The sequence below is a fragment of the Suricata suricatta genome, chromosome 16, assembly GCF_006229205.1.
Source record: "Suricata suricatta isolate VVHF042 chromosome 16, meerkat_22Aug2017_6uvM2_HiC, whole genome shotgun sequence".
NCBI classification, from domain to species: domain Eukaryota; kingdom Metazoa; phylum Chordata; class Mammalia; order Carnivora; family Herpestidae; genus Suricata; species Suricata suricatta.
In genome coordinates, this window is record NC_043715.1 from 22,040,317 (window position 1) to 22,064,551 (window position 24,235).

At 36.6% G+C, this 24,235-nt stretch overlaps 1 long non-coding RNA gene across 2 annotated transcripts; it reads right to left on the reverse strand.

Annotated features, from left to right (window-relative positions):
* Window positions 1-5,077: 5,077 nt before the first annotated feature.
* On the reverse strand, window positions 5,078-15,895 carry LOC115280426. Of its 2 annotated transcripts, XR_003903772.1 has the most exons (4): window positions 15,760-15,895; window positions 15,164-15,346; window positions 5,500-5,551; window positions 5,078-5,360 (listed from the first exon to the last, which is right to left on the reverse strand). It is a non-coding gene; the product is annotated as an uncharacterized LOC115280426 (long non-coding RNA). The 2 variants fall into 2 exon arrangements; XR_003903771.1 differs by lacking the exon at window positions 15,164-15,346.
* Window positions 15,896-24,235: the final 8,340 nt, after the last annotated feature.

Here is a 24,235-nt window from a genome sequence, read left to right on the forward strand (position 1 = left end):
TGCCCCTAGTCAGCTTACTTCCTGGCCTAATGTTTGTGCCCACTGAATAGTCAATGCAAGAGTGAAAATCAGAAGAGGTCCTGAAGGGAAATGTAGGGAGTGGAATTTGGAAGTATCAGATCTATGCCAAGGAAGGACTTTTAAAGATTATCATTGCATAAATAGAATGGGATGGGGTCGGATTACCGGTCAAAAACTGTCCCGGACACACCCACTGTCACCATCTTCTAATTTACTTAAACATGTTTTTTTCCAAGACTGTGATACACGCTGGTTAAAATACCTTTTCACCCCAATGTGATTGGGAACCATTTTTCCCCTTCTCCCCACCTTTAAATTGAGTAGGATGACTAGAGGGATATTAGTTAACCAATAGACACTGGGGGGTAAAACATTGTAAGGATATAGAGGAAAAGATAGGTCACTTAGGTCTTGTTGACATCATTGAATCACCATTTAACGTACAGATTTTTGACCTAGGATTTATTGTTACTGGCAATGAATAAATCCCTTACTTGTTTAAGCCATTAGAGTAGGGCTTTGTTTTCTTACTTGTTGCTAAATGAAATCCCAGTTGAAGCAGACTCAAATCAGTGGGAGCAGTGTGTGGGGTTAAGTTGGAAAGATACTCACCATGTCTAGAGAAAGAAGAATCAGAATTTATGGCAAGAGGAGTAAATGGGCAAATGAGGTATTAAAATAATGAATGTGCTTCTGAGGCTGTTTCGGCAATGGTCTTGGTCAGACATACCACAAAGGAACAGAGGTGAGTATGAGAACCATAATTCAGGGGCACAGATATTAGTTTCAAGCTGAGATACAGATGAAGAAGAAAAACAGAGCTGAAGGATGCAGGTAGCAGTAATATGTTCAGTTAGATAGGAGGACATTCTCATCCAGGTTTCTATATTCAGTTAAATGAATACACCTTCCAATTCCAAATCCCCTTTGACTCTTGCTCAAGATTCAGGGTCCTAAAAGATACCTTCTAATGTGCTGGGTGAGTATGGACTCCCTGGATGCATGTGTGTAGTTTCGGGGGGAGCATGACACCTAAAGCTTTTGAAGTAGGACATTGAAAATTCCTCCCACCAACTTTGGATTCAAGGTTGTGGTTCTGCCAAAGAGAGACTGGAGTAGTGCTTGGGAGAATAAATTGGATTCTGAAGGATCAAATAACAGAAAATGTCCAAGCATTCCCCGGGCCCTGCCCCTGTAGGTTTGAACCCTGACTTGTTCATAATCCCCATTGTTTTAGATTAAAAATCTAAATTCTCATCCCAGTCCTTCTGATGATACTCTAAGTGCCATAAGTCTGATAGAAGGGATGAAAAAGGAAGAATTAGTATTCTGGACTTATGACTGAGGAACTTGGCTCCTAGACTTAAATTCTGTTACAAATAATCCCCATGCATCCATGCATGCTGACAGATACGGCACAACACTTTAATCGCCATTGGCTATGGGCCTAATAAAAGGGGGAGGGTAATAAAATCAAATTCTGCTGGGCTCCATTTTTACAGGCAATATCAAGCCCTGTGAACTTTAATGCCCACTGTCTATTTAGATAGTCATGGCTCAGAGCTGGTATTAAAAGTAGCTAGAAATACTTGTTCTGAAGTGTTGAAATATATTGCAAATTACACTGGAGTATGGGCTTAGTCCAAACTAATCCTATATTGCACTGACCTTTGCAAAATCAGTTCTGTTTTCCTTGGCAGCTTCATTTCCACTCCTTCTCTTTGTCTTATTCCCCTGAAGTTCCATCTTTATTTCATTTTGGTGTCAGGAATCGGTATGAAGTGGCTGCGTGGCTTTAGGTGTGTTCGTGTGAATGTGTGTGATGGGTTTTGCTTCTGGGTGACCAAACAAACCTATTTTTCATTCCATTTCCTTTGCAGGCTTATTTCCATTTCAGTTCTCCGTAGTCCTCAGACACCATCAAATACTTTTCCTTTGTAAAACAATGAATGTATTGTTCTGGCCTGTGCTTTATCTAGGGCTCAGAAAGAGAGCTTGGGGTTTTCTTGTTTCCCTACACATTACAAAGAAAATATTATATTCTAGACACCCAAAGTTTTGTGTCATGTCACATAAAAAACAACAACAGAATTAATCATTGGAGGGGGATAAAAGCCACATCTGGCACATGTTCACAGGGGTGTTGTTTCCAAATTCGTAAGTGGGAAGGATGATGTCTGAGTGAAATGATAATGTGGAACAAAAGCGTTCTGTGACAGAAGATGAAGGATATCAGAAGAGAATTGCATTCACTTAAACAGAGAAGTGGGTTTTGACCTTTAGAATTTAGCCAAAAGCTTGAATAACTTCACTTCTGCATCTTTGCGTATAGAGAAGCCACTAATCTCAGCTCTCCTTTAATAAAGTTTTATCAAATATTTTTTGTGGAACTTTACTGGAGCATCACTCAGACTGCAGAAACCCAGCTGTGGCCTGTGGCATGGTCAAATACCAACCTGGCTTCAGACTTTTATGTGCAAGTTCAAAAGAGAATATATTCTACCAGCCACCAAAGATTTGTATGATCACTCAGCACAGATTTAACCCAAATTAATGGATGGCAAAGTATAACAGTTGGCCAAGTTCCTACTTTGCTAGAGGACCTTGCTCTAACTTTGACTTCCAAATATGATTTTCTATCTATAGTGTGGTTGTTATACTTGTGTGTGGTTGGTAATCATCCTAGAAACTTGAAAAACATATATTTCCAGAATATATTTCATACTTTCTGAAGCAGAGTATTTTTATGGTGGTACTGGAATCTGAATTTTTTACAGACACTCTGGATGATACTGAAGTCAAATGGCCTTGACTTTAATTGGGATAAACCACACTATTTCATGTCTTGTTATGTGTGCATATTCCAATGATTTCACAGTCTATACAGGTTTGCAGACTTTTATCTTTCCAATGATTTTTTTTAAATGATCCAATCATGCAGTATTTCCTGGGTATATATTTTTATCTTTTGAAGACTTTAACTACTAAATAAAAACAGTTTTTCTTCTATGCTGAGGGTTTTGATGGGGATGAGTTTTTTTTTTTTTAACTTGTGACTGTCACCACAGAAATAGCAAGGGCACTCAAGGGTTAATCCTGCGGATTGACGTGCTGGGTAGCCAGGCTTTTGTGTTTCATGCAACCCAAGAGCCTCTGGAGTAATTGCTTGTCCTATCTCATCAGCATCAACGGAGTAAGGAGGGGGACATAACATCTATGCTGCGAGATTTTTTCCCCTCCTTTCTTTGTCCTCCTCTTAATGATAAGGACACAGAAGTAGTTAAAGGAAGGGGGTGGAAAGCAGGAGAGAAATTAAAAGAATATGACAGGAAAAGAATGTCTCTGTAGCTATTACCTTTCTATATGGAGAAATCAGACAGTTTGGATTTCAGATTCCTCTCTCAGTTGCTTTGAACAAGTACCTACATCTCACTGACACCAAATATTTCTGTTATTAAAATGCACACAAGACATAGTTTTTGGTTAAGGGTTTTAGAGGGAATAGATGTTTGCGTTCACCAGAGTGACTTGAGGATATTTTCATAATCAAGAGTGGATGTTAACATTGGACAGTACATTGGGTAGCAATTTATTTTTTGTAAGTGCTAATGACTTTGACCTTACTAGTTTGATTTTCAAATGATAACCTAATCTCATGCATTGAGCTCTAGTAGCAATATGTATTTCCAATTATAGAACAAAGGTAGTTTGGTAATTAGACCTTCTCTTTGGTTTTCAACTTAATTGGGCAGCCCAAAATAGTGTGAAGAAACATTTAAGGTGAACTCTCTTGCTACAGCTTGGTTCAGTTTGCATGCCTCTTCTGATTATATCAATGAGATTAATGAACAGATCTATATTTAATGATACTCTCGGTACTTGAGACACATTAGAATTCTTCCTCTCTTGCACTGTACTTCACATAAGTTCACTTTTGGCCGTGCACACAAATTTAAAGTGAACCCTCTAAAGGATAACATTTTAGCTATTTTCCCTCTGTGCTGTGATGTCAGTTCCTAAGAAATACGTAATGTTCAGTAAAGAGAAAAAGCCACTAGTTCACAGCTGAGCCTCAAATCCTATCTACTTTAGACTCAGCTTGAATGTCATTATCTTTGGAATGCTTCTCTGATATTCTTCCCTTTCTTCCATTCAAGCCAATGAACCAGTTAAAATCAGTGGGTTCGACTTTTGAGTGCTCATGGAAATCTTCCCAAACATCTGTCAGATCTTTTATCATCATAGTTGGGCACCAAGTACCAGATAACATGCTCTGGAATCAAAGATGACTAAGAACAAGACCAGGCCTTCTATGAGCTTATCTATTAGGGAAGACTGATGATTAATGGTATCACATGTAATAATGAGTCAGTGAGGATGAATGAATGAATAAGTAAAGAAACCTGGTGGGAGTTCCAACATCAAATAATTCCCCCTGAATTTCTTAGTAATGGAAAGCTAATATATATTTTCTGCTTTTTAGTAATCAAATAGAGTATTTAGTACTTTCCAGAGCACTATCTCACTTTTTTTCAATAAATGTAAAGTGAAAAAAAAATAATAGGTTATTCTTCAATATTTTGGGAAAAACTGAGACTCAGAGAGGTAATGCAGCTTTTTCATTTTCACATAGCAGGATTTAACACAGATTTGCCTCATCCTGGAGCTTAAGACCTTAAACAAGATGTGACCTTAAGTGCAGTCTAACACAAGATCTGTGTTTTCACGGTAACAGTTTTTGTGGTGATACATAAGAAAATCATAGAATGTATCCTGGCATCATTTATTAGTACGAGATGAGATATGTGATCTTAATTGAAGAGCTTATTCTTCATTGACCTTATTGTTCTCCTTTTTAAAATAAATCACATGGTAGAGGTTAAACAGAAACGAGAAGAAATACATGTCAATATATATTTTTACTCTCAATTCATTTTCCCTGCCAAATGGTACATCAATAAATGAACTTAAAAATAGAAAAAAGAAAGAGAGCCTCCCAAATTGTTTCTTTGGACACTGTGACACCTTATACACATTGTGAGGTAGAAGTTGTCAATTCATGTCTAAGAGATGCCTTTATTAATACCCATTTTGCTATAGTTTCTTAGATCTGAATGTACTCTTTCTTGCACTGGAAATCATGTAAGCTCAAGGAAGCAATTTATCTTTTGTTCCTAATGAGGTTTTCTTTGTCAGTCAACATCATCATGGGTCTTGCCACCACTGCATTTTCATGATATCAGCATACTGAGATGCCAGCTTATTGTAAAATCCCACATGGTTCAGGGAAGACACAGAAGGTTCTAGTATTCTGAAGAGTTTGAGAACCACTTTTTTTTCTACATGGAAGAATGGAAAAAAGGAAGGATAGAATTAAATAAGGCAGTAAGAAAAAAAAATTAGAGAAAAGAAAAATAATTAAGGCTGGATTTTTTTTCCAGATGATAAAAAGCCAAAATTTGGTAAGATTACACTTACCTTGATGAGCACCGTGTAACATATGGAGTTATTGACTCACTGTATCATATACCTGCAATATAATATAACACTGTTACCTATACTGGAATTTTAAAAAAATGAAATAGAAAACAAGTGCCAAATTTGTTTTTGGAATTGTGTAAGTTATCTCTTGCTGTATATATAATAAATCATGCCTAAACTCAGTAGCTTAAAACAACAAATATTTATTACCTCATTTCATTTTTGAAGCTCTTGAATCTTCTGGGATTTGTTGAGCTGGGTGGGTATGGCTAAGCATCTCTTGTGAGGTTGTCAAGAAAATATCAGGCAGGGCTGCAGTACTAGCTTAAATTGACAGTCTCTTTACCTGGGTTGTTGTTACTTTACGTGGGTTTAAATAACAGTTCCATATTTTCCTAATTGTGTGAAACTGACATATTTACTTCCTTAAGGTCTCAGAAAATAATAGATGTCATCACTATTGGGAAATTAACTCACAGAAATACTGTGAATGCTAAGTGACATAATGCAGCTTATTGTCTGGGATATAGGAAAAAGTCAGCAAGTATTACTCTTTACTATTCATAATGATTTTTTCTCAAGTGCAGATAGGAAAAGAGTTGTAGGAGCAAGGAGTTCCTATTCACTTGAGCAGATGTATACAAGGTATCCTTATACTGTGACAAAAGTTGTGCTGCGTACTGTGGAGACAGTCATAAATGAAGTGTGTGTCCTCTTTCACTTAATGTTCATCTTACCTGAAATATAAACTCTAGAAAGAGAACAGCAGGGAGTTTTATTGTGAAGAAGGGAGGATATCACACTCTACAAATAAACAAAAGAATCTAACCTAGCTGGAAGCTTTAAAAACAAACAAACTCTCTGAAAAAAAAAAAGTTTAAATTGAGTGTCCAAGTACGGTAAGGCACGTTGTTATGGGTAGAGCGTGCGAGGCAGTGGTTTCATGGTGTTCAGGGGCCCGGAAGGAAAAGATAGCATGCCCTGAAAGAGGGGGGTTATGGAGTTAGACAAATTATCCAGCGGTCAAGGAGACTGAACACATTCCTCAAGTTGAAACAGACGAATATATGTGTGTTTGTGTGAGCACGTGCATGGCTGTGTGTGCACTTTAGAAAAGATTTCTGGGGGCACCCAGGTGCTTCAGTCAGTTAAGCATCCAACTTCTGCTGACGTCATGATATCACCATTTAGGAGTTCAAGCCCTGCATCCGGCTGTGCTGACAGCTCAGAGCCTGGAGCCTGCTTCAGATTCCATCTGTCTCTCTCTCTGCCTCTCCCAGACTATTGCTCTGTTTGTCTTTCTCCCTCTCAAAATTACATTAACAGTTAAAAAAAAGTTTTAAAAAGATTTCTGAATTCAAGCATGCATTTTTATGGCTAGGAAATAAAGAATATAGCATAAATGTGGAGGAAATGTAGTAGATAATTTTGGTCAAAGGCCAACTTGCAAAGGGACAAGGTTGCCATGAGACAAGATCTGCACCTAGAAAGTACCGTAACTTCTTCAAGATGTCTAACCACGTAATTCTGCAACTGACGGTTACTGTTCTCTGGCCGGGTAGAGCCACAGGGATACACTGTCTCTGCTTCGTGCTGCGTTTTATCAATAAGAAGCGAGATCATCAATAGGAAGAAAACAGGAAACCCCACTTCACATATGCCTCGCTGATAGCACACCTTAGCACCCCGGAGAAAACACTGGGGAGCTGATAAATAGCTTTCTTTTAGGTTTAACCCCACATTTTATATCTCCTATTTAGCCCTACTTCCGGTATAATACCCTTGTACGTTCCAAGGGGACATACTCCTAAAATGATAGAAACACAGCAGTGGCAGCTGGTATTACTATCTGCAGAAATCAGCTCCATTTATACACGAATAACCCCAACTCCTATCCTTAGTACCTCATATGCTATAAGGATATTAACCAACTTAATATTCCCTCTGAGATATATATATATATATACATATACACATAATTTATATGTTACATATATATGTTACATAAAATTTATATATATATAATTTGTATATTTATATATATTAAATTGTGTCAAAGGAAGGTAAGGAATATTACCATATATACTACTATATAAAAATATATATTTATACTTATACATACTATATACTACTATATAAATATATAGTGCATATATATACTTTTCTCTATGTATTTATATGTTTCTTCATTTGTAAATTTGGAGACTTGTTGTAATACGTCCAACTTTACAAATGAAGAAACAAAATAACAAACTTTAATAATATCACCCAGAGTCGTTGAATTGTAAACTGGTACATTCTGGTTTAAATCAAGGTCATTCCAATTCTGGAGTCGATGATCTTTTGCTGCTTGATACTACTTCTATCATGCCAAAACAAACAAACAAACAAACAAACAAAAACTCTTGTACTGACAGACCAAGCTTACACTGCCTGTACAGTGTGCCACGATCCTCTTGGATTATATTTCTGATTGTACAGGCCTGAATAGATAAAGCTTTAACAGAATGACTACTAATATATTAATATGCAATCCCTCTGGGAAAGCTTTGTCATTCTTTTGGGATGGAATTTGTTTTGATCTAACTCCTTATGACTGGACATTGTAGACTTGCCATTGTGTAGCTCTTTCTAGTAACTCATGGACTGCTTAAACCAAATTATTAAATCAGGTTTTCAGTAGACATCTCTCTCAAGATTGCATCTCTTAATATATCTTGTAGCAAGCACTGTAATTTTATTACAAATAAAATTGTAAAAATTATAATTTAGATACCTGAATCAGATCTTAATTTTAAAAAGCAAAAATTGAAGAGAGACATCTTTAAGGGCCAATGCAGGTAAAATGGTTCAAGCGTTGCAAATGCACAGAATGTGTTAAATAATTTGTATTGTCTTATTGTGTATTCGTTATAGCCCAGAAAATATGACCCGTTTTTTTCCAGTATTAAGGTTGTGGAAACTGACACTTAGATATTAGCTCAGTGGATGATAAATCTAGTTTTCATGTTTACAGCATGATACCTCTAAATTCTATGCATTCTCCCCAGTCTAGAATATACTTAATTCAAAGAACAACAATCATACTAGAATAAACTTGCCTTGAAATGTCTTCCATGTATGAGATATCATGTTGTTTTACTTAAGCACGCTAGCAGTCTTAGTAGAGAAATAGAATTTTCAATTCAATTCAATTTTATAGATTAAGAAACCTAGAAAGTAGGTTAGTTCACTTGTCCAAGTGGCAGCGGGACATAAACCCACACATGCCTACCTGCAAAGCTTAAGCCTACTACCTTTCTGCTTGTGAACTTAGGTTCTCACAGTTTTTTTTTTTTTCATACTTAAGGTGCAAATTTGTAATAGCATTATCTTCTTGAGGTCAGAAGTGTCTTCTTCACTGGTAATTCAGGTCTAATCTTAGAATTGACTGAACTACCCCTGTTTTTCATGGAAGTATGTGTTTAATTTTTTTTTTAAGTTTATTTGAGAAAGAGGGAGGGACAGAGAGGGAATCCCAAGCTGGCTCCGCACTGTTGGCACAGAGCCCAACATGGGGCTCAAACCCACGTACGATGAGATCATGACCTGAACCAAAACCAAGAGTGGAATGTTTAACCACCCAAGCTACCCAGGTGCCCCCTGGACGTTTACATTTAGATAAACTAGCCGAGATTTAATTCTTTTTCCAAGTGATCAACTGAGCTTTCATGCTAATATAATTCTCCTCAGATATGTTCTTCTTTACCTTGATACTTAAGAACAACTATAAGGGCGCCTGGGTGGCTCAGTCAATTAAATGTCTTGCTTTGGCTCAGGTCATGATCTCATGGTTTTTGGGTTCAAGCCCTGTGTCAGGCTCTGTGCTGACAGCTCAGAGCCTGGAGCCTGCTTTGGATTCTGTATCTCCCTCTCTCTGACCCTCCCCTGCTCATGCTGTCTCTCTCTGTCTCTAAAAATAAATTAAAAACTTTAAAAAAATTTTTTTTTAAAGAAAAAAAAAAAAAGAACAACTTTAGAGCAAACTCCTGGCCACTTGTTAGCCTCATTTGGCTTTGGTTGGATGTTTGGATAAGTTTAGTCTACCTAGTCCCTCTGACTTGCATGTGTTCTGTCTCAAGTCTATATTAAGGACTCTTTCCTCTTTCTCTTTTAGTTGAGGATCATACAGAAAAGCAAAATATTAGATTGGTCAGAACCCATGCCTGCCAAGGACTATCCATTTTAGTAAAGTATTCTTTCTGGTAAGCCACTGGAGGTTTTCCAAAGAATTAAGGTTGTCTGTGGATTATGCTACATTTGCTAAATATGTTGCCAGGCCACCAGAAGGTAGAGGGCAAGTTTAAGGTGAGAATAGTTATGTCTGGTTTTCAAGGCCAAATTGAGACTTTTCCTAGGAAACTTAGAGCCACTCAGCAGTGTTTGATGGAAGTTTGTGGTCCTCACCATGTGATTATCAGACAGATGGTAGACAGGGGAAGTTTTCCAATACATAGATGATAACGTGTTTCTATTTAAAGACTCATACCTGTGGAAATTCCTGACTCATAGTAGGTCCTCATAGAAGATGTCTTTGATTTAATACTCTATGAAATATTCCTCAGGGGATACTGCACAGTGAGTTCCAGGGACCAGGGCTTTGGTGACCTTCAACATTTTCTTACCTATACTTTTTCAGCAGGGTGGATCACAACAAATGTTTTGTACATAGAGGTAAATGGGGGCTCCAAAGGAAAAAAAAAAAAAAGAAAGAAAAGAAATGAAAGAGTGGTCAGATCTGGCCATGGGTATTCCCCTGGCTATTATAACATTTGGACTGCTTTGTAATTTGACACCTATGTAAGAGTCTCTTTCTCATTTGTTAACAACCACAGAGACCCTGGTTTTGTGATCTGGGAAATAGCCATCTATGTTACCTTGAGATATATATAGAAATACACTTGTTTATGGATGTATTATGAAGGAACCAAACATTTAGATGCCCACTTCTTATTGGGCATGGTTCAGACCATTAAACCAATCTCCCTGATGACTATTTGAAGCCGTAGAATCCTCCTGGGAGTTCATTTGTCATAAATAGGTTTTGTTTATTCTCAAAATGTTTAAAGAAATTGAATGTAAGCACTGATTTTTAGGCAATTGCCTATAGCCTACTCTTTCCCATGATAGCATAAAAAAAAACCTAAGGTTCCTTTTAATTGGTTTTATCAAATTACCATTAATTCATTATTTTAACACACAATTTTGGGCATCTACTATATGTTGGAATATCATCACTCTTCACTGATGAGAAGGCAATATCTACAAGAAAAGAACAGCAAAGACTGCCTTTTTGATTGAAAACTACAGGCAGTGTAGAATGTGTTTTTGCTCTCATAATCTTTATCACAGGAAGAGATGGTTTGGTTCCACTGATGTGCACGTGTGTGTGCATGAATCTCACAACCACATCATCTAACCTCCTCACATTACATTACAGCTAAGTGTAGGGCTCAGAACCTGAATTCTCTAAGTGTCGGATCACATATAGTTCTTTTTACATATACAGGACTAAGTATGCATAAGACTTTTCCTGCCTCCTTGAAACTGTCCCATAATGAACTGCTCACTTTCGTTGACCCACAAAATAGGTATCAGTTTAAATAAAAGCCCCTGGTGAAATATGTATGTTATCCTACACTATGACAGTAGAATGTAATTTACATCATCAATGTCTGTCTAATCTTTCAGGCACTTAAACTGTCTTAAAAGGAAGTGTTTTTGATCTTTCATGATAATGTACCTGGTTGTGTAGTACTCTAGACGGTGAGCGGCTAATCAACAGTGTCACACTGGCCTGTCCCACACATAAGAACAAGAGTGTACGGATAATCTTAAGACAGACATGCCCTTTTAGAAACCAGTGCTTATTATGAAAATTTAGTTAATTGCGAGAGAAAAAAGTTGACTTGTTTTAGTGACATCTCAATTCAACTTTTAGAGAGAAATTTAGAAAGAAGAATAAATAAAATTAACATTGCTTATTCAGTGAACAGAATCACAATTCTGCCCTTTAAATTATCAGATATTATTTTCACAAATATCTAGGCTTTTCCCATAAGCCTCTCAGATTTATAAATATTTTTCAATATGTATTTAAAAATTAATTAAAATTGCTACATGATGCACTTTATAAAATAATTTAGAGACATGTTGATGAATGGTAAATTCTTGGTGTAACTATAAGACCTAAAGTATATGTGTGATGCTCAATATTTAAGGTTTATATAATGAGAAATACATACACACACACACACACACACACACATATATATATACATAACTTTTTCTCATCTTCAGTTAACCCCATTTTTTAGCTTTATAAAAGTATAATACACAGGCAGAAAAGTACACATATTATCAATATACAATATCATAAATTGTCACTGACTAAGCACAGTCATGTAATTAATATTAAGAGAAATGACCAAACATTACCTGTGCCCCAGAATCTCCCCTTCTTGTACTCGCTTCCAGCCTTTAAACCCGCTGAAAGGCTAACACCATTCTGCCTTCTATCATATTTTATAAAAATAGAATCATACAATATAACTGTGTCTGACTTCACTAAGCTTTATGTTTGAGACATTCATCTATATTTCTCTGCTTTGTTGTCTACTGTTGATTCTCATCGTTATATTTTTCATCATGTCATTTGATACAGCCATAGAAAATTTTTAAAATTCTTATGTAAAATAAAATTTTGATAAATGTGTTTATTTTCTGTAAGTTATAACCCATATGGTAGAGGCAAAGACACTTCTTGGGATCATTCTACTCTTAAAAAGTTAACCTATCTAAATTTTAGAATTACCATTATCCTGTAGGCAGGCCCCCTGTATGTAAGGAAAGTCATGTCATGATAAAATCCAGTTTCATATCTGGATTTACTTTCCTACTCACCTTGCAGACTTCTTAGGTAGAGCAAAACTTTTTGTGGATCATGAAATACCTTTACAACCAAAACACGTTTCATCAGTTTTTAGATAAGTGGCTAAAGTGGATGGGGGATATAAATTGTTGGTGCAAGGGCATCATTTGGTGAAAATAAGGCAAAACCCAAGTCTCTTTTCGCAATGACATTCAATGTCACATATTCTCATACTTCACATTGGAGCTGTGTGATAAAATAAATTCAGTTCAATGAGTTTAAATTAAATAATGGATGGCAAGCACATTTTCCCCCTGTGCAACACCTGCTTTTGAGCACAGCACTAAGTAACTAACTAACTAAACTAACTAAACTGAAATTCAAGAACTTTGGTTGATGAGTATGATAGACTGATTAATGTGTCCTAATCTCCAGAGGCTGTGAAGATGTTATATTACATGACCTGGGGAAATTAAGGTTGCAGAAGGAATTATGGTTGCTCATCAACTGGACTTGAACTGGGAAGATGATCCTACATTGTTCAAATAAGCCCAGCATAATTACAATGACCCTTGTAAGTGAAAGAGGGAGGTGGAAGATGATGTCAGAATCAGAGATAGATTAGAAAATGTTATTCTTTTGACTTTGAAGATGGAGAAAAGGAATAAGAAGTATCTACTTCCCCCAGGGCTGTGAGAAGGAACACATTCCTGCTGACACCTTGATTTTAGCCTAGTGTGACCCATTTTAGATTTTTGAGTGCCATAACTATAAGAAAGTAAACCTGTGCTGCTAAATTTTGGCAATTTGTTTCAGTAAGAATAAGAAATTAATAGGTGTGGATCTAGGTAGGATAAAATGAGTGGAGGTGATGGGCAATGGATAAACCTTTTCTTTCTCAGAATCTGATGACTATTTTACCTTCTTCCACAAAGCAAGTAGCAGATGATTCTTTAGCAAATTCTTTGCTTTAATTCTTGAGTAAGATGGCATTTTTGTAAATGAATGCAAATCTACTTCTGTCTCATTGGGGAAAATGTGTGCATTGCTTGAAAGTCAAATGTGGACATGGGCAAAATGAAGGGCCTCATGTCTTTGTCCTTGACCAAAATAAGCATTTTTATGTTTTACTTAATAAGATAGGAGATCAAGCTAATGGGGGATGGGAGAGACACTGCTCTGACTCTGGGTCTCCCAGGTGCCTGCTAATGCAGGATTTGCCTTCAAGGCCACTTCTCCAGAATATATCCCAGAGAGTATGTTAAATATAGTTCCTCTACTTAAGTTTAATTATAACTGTTTTCTCATGTTCCCATAAGAAACATTTCAGAATGTGAAAATCTGGTGCATATGGAAATAGGAAATTCATAGGGGCTTCTGGGTACCTTGCTTCACAGTAATATAAGGAGCCCATTTCATTTTGAATGCCAAAATTGTTCCAACAAATCTGGAGTTTTGTCACTGAGTGAGAAATTAGAGTTAAATACTCAGAGCTGGGAATGACATTGAAACACATAGATGGAAGTAACCAAAGAAAAAAGGTAGCTGTATTCATTATTCTTAAATTATAATAATTGGCATTTAAAATCCAACTACAAAAATGGCTTGGGATTTTTGGACTTCTCTCAAGGGCTAGCTGAGATTTGCAAAATGGCTTAATACCATTTTCTAATTCCAGCAATCCAAGAGAAAGACTTGTGGCAGAGCATGGATGCTAACAGCAGGAAGAGCAGCAGGCAAAGGCTCAGTAGTGTTCCTATGCACATTGGTCATCACATTCTCCTTAACTTATCATTAACACAGTTGCACATGTTTTTTTCCTCTCCTATCCTCTTTGACCTTTGCAAATAAGGTTTTAAGTAGTGCTATGCCAGATCCCAGGTGAACAGCTCAGAAATGGAAGTTTTATGGGGAAGGATATAAAATACCTTATAGAAATAACAAATTCCCAATTTTGAAAATCACATGAGATTCCATTTCCGTTTTCTTCCCTACAAGGACATAACTATCTCTTCAAAATTTTAAGAAAGTTAGGGGTGCCTGAGTGGCTTAGTTGGTTAAGCACCCCACTCTTGATTTCAGCTCAGGTCATGATGTCAACTCAAACCTGTGAGTTTGAGCCCTCCCTCCGGCTCTATGCTGACAGTATGGAGCCTGTTTGGGATTCTCTCTCTCTCCTTCTCCCTCTCTCTCTTTCTGCCCCTTCCTCCTCTCTCAAAATAAATTTTAAAAAATTGAAAAAGTTAACCAAGAAAAATTAGTAATCAGTGAGCATTTACTATGTGTCAATATTGATGCTTGGTAAATTCATACTCCATCTCTTTATACAAGAGTAGGAGTTAGCATTATTACCCATTTGCCACCTGAGAATATAGGTGTGGAAGAGTTTACCTACTCACTTAGTGACTGCATAGAGCTTGTTAAGGAACCAAAGAATGCCAAAACCCAAAGCATGAATGACTGCCCAGGTTTATCATACTGATTTGAATATATCCTGTGATCTTATTACCACAACCTATAACTTCTGTCCTTTCTTCTTATTTCTACATTCTGATGACTCCCTGCATACTATTCCTTTATGTATTTATGTGTGTCTGTATTTAAATATATGTTGAATCTCACATAGCATCAAAAGTATTGGCTATTACAAAGAAAGCATCTGATAGCATTAGCCAACCAGGTCAGAAGCAATCTAATTTATAAATGTCAGCTCTTCAAGGTCTTAAGCTGTGGCTACATTACCACACTTACAGGTTTTGTTGTGTTCCATTCAGTCTGTGATCAAAGCTTGTTGGTAAGAGCCCCAGGCCTGGATTTCTTCACGCTGAATGACATTCTCTTTCTGACATGAGTTGGATGATTGTAGACACTATCCATAAAGCCTCTGTGCCTCAGTTCCCTCATACATCAAGTAGGGTTAATAACAGTAATTGTCTAAAAAGGTTGTTGTGGAGATTGTATTAGTAAACATGGGCAATGTGCTTAGTAGGATGCCTGGCATATGGGAAACACCCAGTTAAATTCGAGGACACAAAAACACTGACAAATGAATATGCTTTTTTTTTTCTTTTGATGTGACTTAAAACTTGAAAAATGATGGCCAAAATCGTACATTTTTTTTACTGACCTCGTTGCAAGCAGAAGTCCACTACCCTCCATACTACAATGTCCATCTCTCAAAAACAAGGTTTCCCTGAAGTGTAGCCACATCACAAATAGCAAGTCAGTAAGTTAATACCCATATATTACTACTGTCCAATCCATATCTCATTCCACTTTCTCCAGTGACCTCACCATGTTCTTTATGACAAAAGGACACAATGTAAGATCACACACACTGTACCTACCTTTCATGCCTTGCCAATCTCCTTAAAGCTGGGGATACTAGTGAATCTAACTTGATTTGTATGCTCTGCTTTCTGTCTCTCTTTTTTTAAACCTTGAAGGATGGCAAACCATGGAGGGTTTTTATGTTCCTCAGTGTATGGTAGAGCACATTATGATTCATAGAATGTAGGCATGAACCTGATTGTAACCTCACAATCTCCGTATCTCCCATAGACAGGATGAACAAGCAAGTATTTTCTGGTGAGACCAAGAGTTGCCCAAATGTTATACTGAGCATTGGAGATTCAAATTTGATCATGTTAATCAAGTTATATTTGTGTCTGTTAATAACCCTCAAAACAGCACTTGAAAAATATGCAGTTGTTTGATTAATACTGTGTAGAATCTTTTGATCCCCATGGAATTTTGCCTGAGATTCCCCAAACTATCTGTCTATCCATCTGTCTATGTATACCTATCTCTATATATTTGTAGGTATATTTCCTAATCCATGTGTTTCTTTGTTTATTGCCTTTCTCACCTAACAGTGAATTTGGGTTGGAAACTTCATTACTAATCTATTACTGCCCAACATTATTACTACAAACTTAGCTTAAAGCACACAGGCCATGGAGTCAAGGCACACAGCTGACCTAGGTTCTCTACTTAGTAATTCATAGGTATACAATCAAGGTTTGAGCCAATGCTGCAGCCTTATCTGTGGCTGAAGTGGAGAAGTATCCATATCCAAGCTCTTGTGGCTATTAGTAGTATTCAGCGTCTTGTGAAATGTGGGGTTAACAGTCTCCATTTCTTGCATGTACCTCACTGACTAGAATGTGTTCTTATCACTTGCCACTGGATCTTCCCAACATGGGTTCTTGCTTTCTCGAGGCTAACAGGAGAATCTCTTATGAACACGGGGTAAAACCTTACATATTGTTACCACAGAAGTACTATCCCATTACCTTTGTTGTATTTTTTAGCTGTTGGAAGCAAGTTATAGGCCCTGTCCACATTCTCATGATGGGATTATACAACCTTAAAACCTTAGACATTGATAACGGTGGAGGAATATTTCTTTTGAATCAGACTCTGATATGCTATATATTGTTTCATGACTCTCTTATTTAGCTGATGAGCACAATATTTATTAGGCTGGATAGCAGATTGAGGATTCATAACTTCCTCGAGCACATGTCCATTTAATGCATGCCTGAATAAAAAGAAAAAAATTAGGAAGATACTCTTTCTTCTTCTTGGATTCAAAACCAAAAATAGTATAATCCAGATGTTGGAATGAGACATATTTAGGGTTTAACCTCATGTTAATTCTTTGGTAGCCTTCTGATATTTAAATATAGTATATAGAAGTGAAAATAAAGACCAGGTAAGGTTTAAAAAGGATAAAACTATGTGTCAAGCATTATAAGGGACATTTCATTGTGAGATCCATTCAGTACTAAACAGTAAGTATTAACTATTTGATGCCACTAGGAGTAAGGATTGGAAGTAACAGTTTGGCTTTAGATTAAACCTCTCTCAGGAATCTCCTAACTGTAGCTGCTAAGATATTTTTGATGGTTTGGGACTATGTTTTGGAAGGAGTTTTGAAGAGTACCGTCACTATATAAAAAGACTCATTTTATTTTCTTCAGTTGTGCAACAACAATGGTGATATGGGGCTTATTTCGCTTGTCTTAGAATATAAAATTGAAGTGGGAGACTTCAGTGAAAATGGGAACCATTTTGGACATCAGAAATATCCTTTGTCAGACAAAAGGCATATCCATGTGCTGTACTTAGCTGTTGTATCAGACTCTAAGCTTGAAAATTAGATATGATTGATCACAATACTAAGACTTGGCCTGAAGAGTAGATACAGGAATTCTACTCTGGACAGGGAAGCAAGGCCTCTCTTTTTCGCAACCCCAGCAGAAAATAATTAGATGAAACAGAATTTTAAAAAGAAAAGAATTAGGATCGTTTAGCCCTACTCTGGCTTCAGTGTGTTATCACTATAAAACTGCCTCTCCTTCACCAAAACATATATTTTCTGCAGGACATACTTCATTTTTGTGGCTCTCTGTGGCAGTGAGCTGAGGATGAATTATGGGATACAAGAGAGATTGAGAAATTCCAGAACTAGGATTCATCTTTTGTGCCTACCAAACTGAGTCACCTAGAATGGCTTATTTGACCTTTTGTGATGTCAATTATAACATTAGGCAAATAGGATCAAGTGAAGTAATTAAGAGGAGCAAAAAAGGACAGATGTTGTATGTCTTTTCTAGAAGTTGTTAGCACCCGTCTAGAAAACCAGATTGTGACAGAGTTGGAGCTAACACAGATTTCAGTCAGGAGGATGACAGGGTCAATGATGTCTGCCATGGACATCATGGGAGAAGTGGCAACTTGTCTGGTAGATGTTTGCCATCCCAGGACTTCACGGTCTTCGGACTTAACATTCTAGATGACTATGACTCATTTTCCCTTGCTCTTGAATAAAACAACTTACTTTATATTAAGAGAGAGAGTTTGGCTAAAGAAGGAGCAATGTCTGCGTATTGCCTTTCTATACATTAGATCATACATTCCATGGCAGCAAGGAATATGCAAGGAATATGTCTCTTTTGGGTCCATATTATATCTACAGAGATTAGCCAATTATTGGAACATACTAGGTATTTAATAAATGTATTGTGGAACCACTGAGCTATTCACTGCTTTTGAAGGAACCAGGCACTCTATTCTATCTCACACTGGCTTCCTGTAACAGAGGCAGCTGTTAGACAAGTTTATAAGACTGGAGTATATTTAAGACAAAGAAACCAATGAAACAAGACATAAAACATGCTTTATAGAGTTGATGCATCTGGAGTAAATCACATATAAATCAATAAGGGACGAAGGGAACAGAGTCCAGGGATGTATTTATATTTTAATGTTGTGACTGTTTTTAAAGTCTCCTCTGGAGTTCTCTAAAGAACTATCTGACAAGTCCATTCATTGAACACCCTAACTTCATAACAGAGAGTGTCTTCCATCACCAGCTCATTTTAGTCCCTTCCCCATAGCTCAGGGTCACAAAGTTGGTGCCTCTGGCAGATAAGCTTATAGAGGTAGAGAAAAAGACAGTGTAATCATGTCAGTCTGTCAAAATGTCTGGCTCAGAAGAACAAAAGACAGACTGGCCATCTTTAATTGACCCAGAAATAGTTTGGTTTTTTTCCTTCTATGAAATCACCCTCAGGGGGGAAAAAAATTAAATCCTGTTTTTTGGCTGCTAGTATTAAAACACTAAGAAATGAGTATTTCCAGTTTATTGAGGACTCATGATGTGCTAAGGACCTTGCATTTTCACTCTTAATAGTTCTTCTGACTCAGTTTCTTTCAAGCTTAGTCTGTAGGTTCTTAAAATGTCTGTGTCTGTATTTAAAGGGACTCCAGTTCCTTATATGATGTTTGGACGTCTAATATAGGCACTTTTTTTTTTTACATTAAAGACTATTAGGATCCTGTGCATGACCAAATCATAACCAGCTCCTGACAGTCATGCCCATACCTGCAGGAGACAGATGTGAGCACTGGTGGAGAGTATCTGGCTTTAACATCAAATAAATTATCTTTCACACCGAGTGACTTTGACATCTAATGTGTTTATTGGTACCTTCTGGTCCCCATGTTTTTCGACTTGAAAACTTTAGTTGTAAAGATCATTATCTTTGGAGACAAATAGATTGCAATTTTTATCTATGTGATCTTAAATAAGTTATTTAAACTGTTTACCTCTATTTTGTCATCTGAGAAGTGGGGGAATTAATAATTATCTTAAAATATTATGGTGAAATATTAAATATAATAATTTCCACCAACAGTGTGTAAGAGATCCACTTTCTCCACATCCTCACCAACACTGTGTTTTGGTTTTTTGATAATAGCTGTCCTTATAGGTGTGTGGTGATAGCTCATTGTGATTTTGATTTGAATTTCCCTGGTGATTAGTGATGAATATTTTTTCACATATTTGTTGTCGATTTTCATGTCTTCTTTGGAAAAAATAGTTATTTAAGTCCTTAGCTCATTTTAATCAGGTTATTAGCTTTTGTTTCTTATTTATTTTTGATATTAGTTATAGGAGCTCCTTATATATTTTGGATATTAACCCCTTATCAGATAGATGGTTTACAAATATTTTCTTTCATTCCATAGGTTGCCTTTTCACTGTGTTATTTTCATTGTGTTGATTATTTTCATTGCTGTGCAAAAGAAAGGGTTAAATGGCTATGGAAAACAGTATGGAAATTCCTCAAAAAATTAAAAATCGAGCTACTATATGACCTAGCTATCATACTTCTGAGTATTTAACCAAAAGATTTAAAGTCAAGATCTCAAGGAGACATTAGCAGTCCCTTGTTCTTCGTAGCAGTATTCACAGTGGCCAAAATATGGAAACAACCTAACTGTCCATCAACAGGTGAATAAAGAGAATGTTGTATGTAAATACAGTGAATATTTTCTAGCCTTACAAAAGGAAGGCAGCAGTATTCAACAACAACAAGGATGAACTTTGAAGGCATTATGCAAAGTAAAAGAAGCCAGTTACAAAAGGACAAATATTGCATGACGCCACCTAATATGAGGTATCTAAAATAGTCATATTTATAGACTCAATGGGTGGAATAATGGTTGCCAGTAGCCAGAGGGTCAGGAAAATGGAAAGTGATTAATCAACAAGAATAAAATTACTCTTAAGGGAGATGAGTGAACTCTAGAGAGCTATTTGGATAACCTTGTATTTATAGTCAATAATTCTGTAAAATCACTTAATGTTTTTGAGAGCACAATTTGTGTTGTGTTTTTACCACAACAAAATAATTTTTAAAAATTAAATAAGACACAGCATATGCCTAGAATGCTGCCCATATTGTCATTAAATAATAACCATAAGTATGCATTATTCCTATTATAGTACAATGCATCCTTTATACTGTAAGGGAAGAAGCAGCTCATGGGTAAAAAAATCCCCAGTGACAATCACTTTCATGTATGAAATTACTAGCATATAAAAAGGCCCATTGAATTTTCATTTGCTAAAATTAAGGTAGAGATAAAGAAATAAGTGGGAAAAGATTGCATTAATAACCTCTGACTTCCAGCCATTTATATTCAGTAACCCTAATAAAGGTGACTGCAGACTCCATGTATTTATGCTGATTCTACTTTGATAGCCTGTGCAACATATATAGTTAAAAAAAAAGATCCTTCCATCTTTTCATTGAGAGTGCTATAATAATTATTATGCAGGTGTATCACATGCTTAAATAGCATCAATGGTGATAGCTCATAAAATATTTATTAAGAAATATGGAAGTAACCAACACATTAAAATATTGGCCCCAAACATTAAAATGTATTTATAGGACCTTGATGGCCAGGATTTTAGCAAAAAGATTTCAAAGTTTCATCTGGGAAAATCCCCAGGCAGTAATTTTATTGTTGAAAGTCACTTAAACCACTATTTGATATTTTATAATCTTTTCATGATCCTACCATGATTTGTAGGCTTTGAAAATTTTACAGTATAAACTCCATCCTGATGAGCAGACTCATAACTGCTGCACTTCCAAAATATAATTTTATTAATTTGGAAAAATATTCTGCAGTAACACACACTAAAAGTATTTACAACAAATATCCCTCATTATGTTAAGACAAAGTATTGGCTCATGAGAATAAATTGAACCAAACGGAGAGGTTTTTGGAAATAAGTTTATATATACCAGGAGTGGTATGTGAGAATGTGTCAGGAGGGTCACTATGATGAACCATAGAATGTGGGGATAATTTTTGATCAATATTCTTTAAAAAATGTTTTAACATGTATTTATTTTTTACACAGAGACAGACAGAGTATGAGTGTGGGGTGGGGGGTGCAGAGAGAGAGAGAGCGGGAGAATTCTAAGCAGGCTCCAGGCTCTGAGCTGTCAGCACAGAGCCCGACACGGGGCTCGAATCCACAAGCTGTGAGATCATGACCTGAGCCAAGGTTGGACACTTAACCAACTGAGCGGCCCAGGTGCCCCTCAATATTCTTAATTAGTCATACTTTCTAATAACATGTGAGGAAAGGCAGAAAACAATTGAATAACAAAGAATTGTGTACAACTATTAATTTAAAAACTTGTGTCATTTAAAAACTCAATGTGGAGAGGTGCCTGGGTCACTCAGCTGGTTGAGCGTTTGACTCTTGGTTTCAGTTCAGGTCATAATCTCACAGTTTGTGGGATCGCCCCATGTCGCACTCTTTGCTGGCAGCGTGGAGCCTGCTTGGGATCTCTCTCTTCCTCTCTCTCTGCCCTTCCCCTCTTTGTGCCCTTTCTCTCTCTCTCAAAATAAGTAAATTTTTAAAATACATTTAAAAAAGAAAAAAAAACATTGTGTAAAAAACTCATAATGATGTCCTTTACATCAAACTAACAAAGAAAAAGGAGAATTTATCGAGAAATGTAACCAAAATTCCAGTAGAAGTCCTGCTTTCATCATAGATACAAGCCTCTGGAAGTTTTATCAAAGTTGAATTTGTGACTTAGTTTGATATACATCAAAATTTTAAACAGATTGGTGAGTGGAGAGAGGGATGACCCAATAGGTATAAGAAAAAGCAGCTATGGGATAATGTTAACTTTAGAATCTAAATTTAGGTTGTGGGCAATGGGGTGATTATTGTAAAATAGCCCCATCTTTTCTGTATATATGAAATATTTCATGACAAAATGTTGTGGAAAATGTTATCAGGTCCTGGTTTTTCATATATTATATGTGCTTATATATACATATATCAGGACTGGCCTCAATGCTTTCAGATAATTTTGACAGAAATGCAAGGAATGATTCCTACAAAATTCAAGGAAAAATTTTACTGAGTTTCATTTCCATTGGCTGTGTTTGGGGCGCATGCCCGTATCTGAACCAATCCTTGTGGTTGGAGGCTGCAGTGCTGATGGGCTAGGAGTGAATTTCCTGTTATACTTCTAGAAGTAGGGCGAGTCCTATCCCACAATGCAGGCGTGAGAGTTGACACAGGTGGCAGGAAGGAAGGGTGCCCATCTATCTTACTACCAAATCTGGGGGACTTCGGTGGCTTAAAATTCAACTCCTAGAAAATCACTGATTTGATGGGTAGAACACAACACTTATGATGAAACATAATTTCTGATGTTAAATGAAAACAGCTGCCGAGTCACGAAAACTATCTGTCCCGTCAACAGGTTATGTGATGTAATGCAAGTTAATATCATCTAAGGCAGTTTGTTTTTGGAAGGCAGTGGTGCTCCTAAGCTTCAACAGATGAAATGAAAACAAGAATATTCCAAGATCTTTGTGTATAAACGGTGGCTCTGAAAGAAAAACAAAACAACAAAACAACAGCACTGTTGAGTTCACTGCATTCTGCATAGCAACTAAGAAAATTATTCCGAAACATCTTTGTCTCTGGTCTGCTCTTCAGTGAACACTCATCCTGCAGTTTTGTTTTAGAAATAAGACATGGCTCTCAGTGGTAATCAGATGGGTAAAAAAGGTTTTTGACAAGACCCTTCATATGAAAATTTAAATCAAATGATTATAAATGCGTAACTCTCAGTCTGCGATCAGTTACCACAACAAACATACGAAGAAATGTGGCTGGCTTCCTGTTGGAAGATGGGGGTTCAAATTCCAAATTAACCGCGGGCAAATAACTAAAAGCCGGCATCCTGATTTTAATGAAAGTTGATTTTTAGATGATTATTTGAGGACTATGAAAATGTTTGTGTGTTGAGTTTATAGAGCCTGGGATGAATTATGTGTGCATTAGATACAGATGATATAAATGTAGTTACAGACAGGCGTCTGTTTTGAAATTTTAAGTCTCAAACTATGAAGAATTATTTAGTTGCTTCATTTATATTGGGTTTTATGGTCCACAAATCATTTTTTTCCTGCATCGTATCCCTATGTGAAGGTTTTGTGAATGAGTCATGACAAACAATGTTCAGCACATTTTACAAATGAGGAAACTGAAGCTTTGCAAGTCCAAGTATCTCTCTGAATTCTGCTACAGCTAGTATATAGTAGAGCTAAGTTTAAACTAAAATCTGAATAGCTCTGAAGATCAAGAGAGTATAGACACAGATTGTGGATATACTAATTAACAAATCCCTTCTAATTTTTAATATTTGCATTGCATTTTCTCTGATGCCAAAGGGAAACAAGTTTAGGAAGAGCCAAGCCAGGTGTTTCATACCTTTTTGTGATATTTAGCATCTGGGCAAAGCAAACTCTTAAACTCTGTGTTATCAAGAGCCTCCGAAATATATTGCTCTATCAATAATAGATTTCTTTTCCCAATTTCGTATGGTCAATTTATCACCATGACTGAGAATATTAAATGTGCTACCCTATGCAGAAAATGAGCCCTACAGGTGATCAGAGTGGAACACGCAAGGAGGAAGG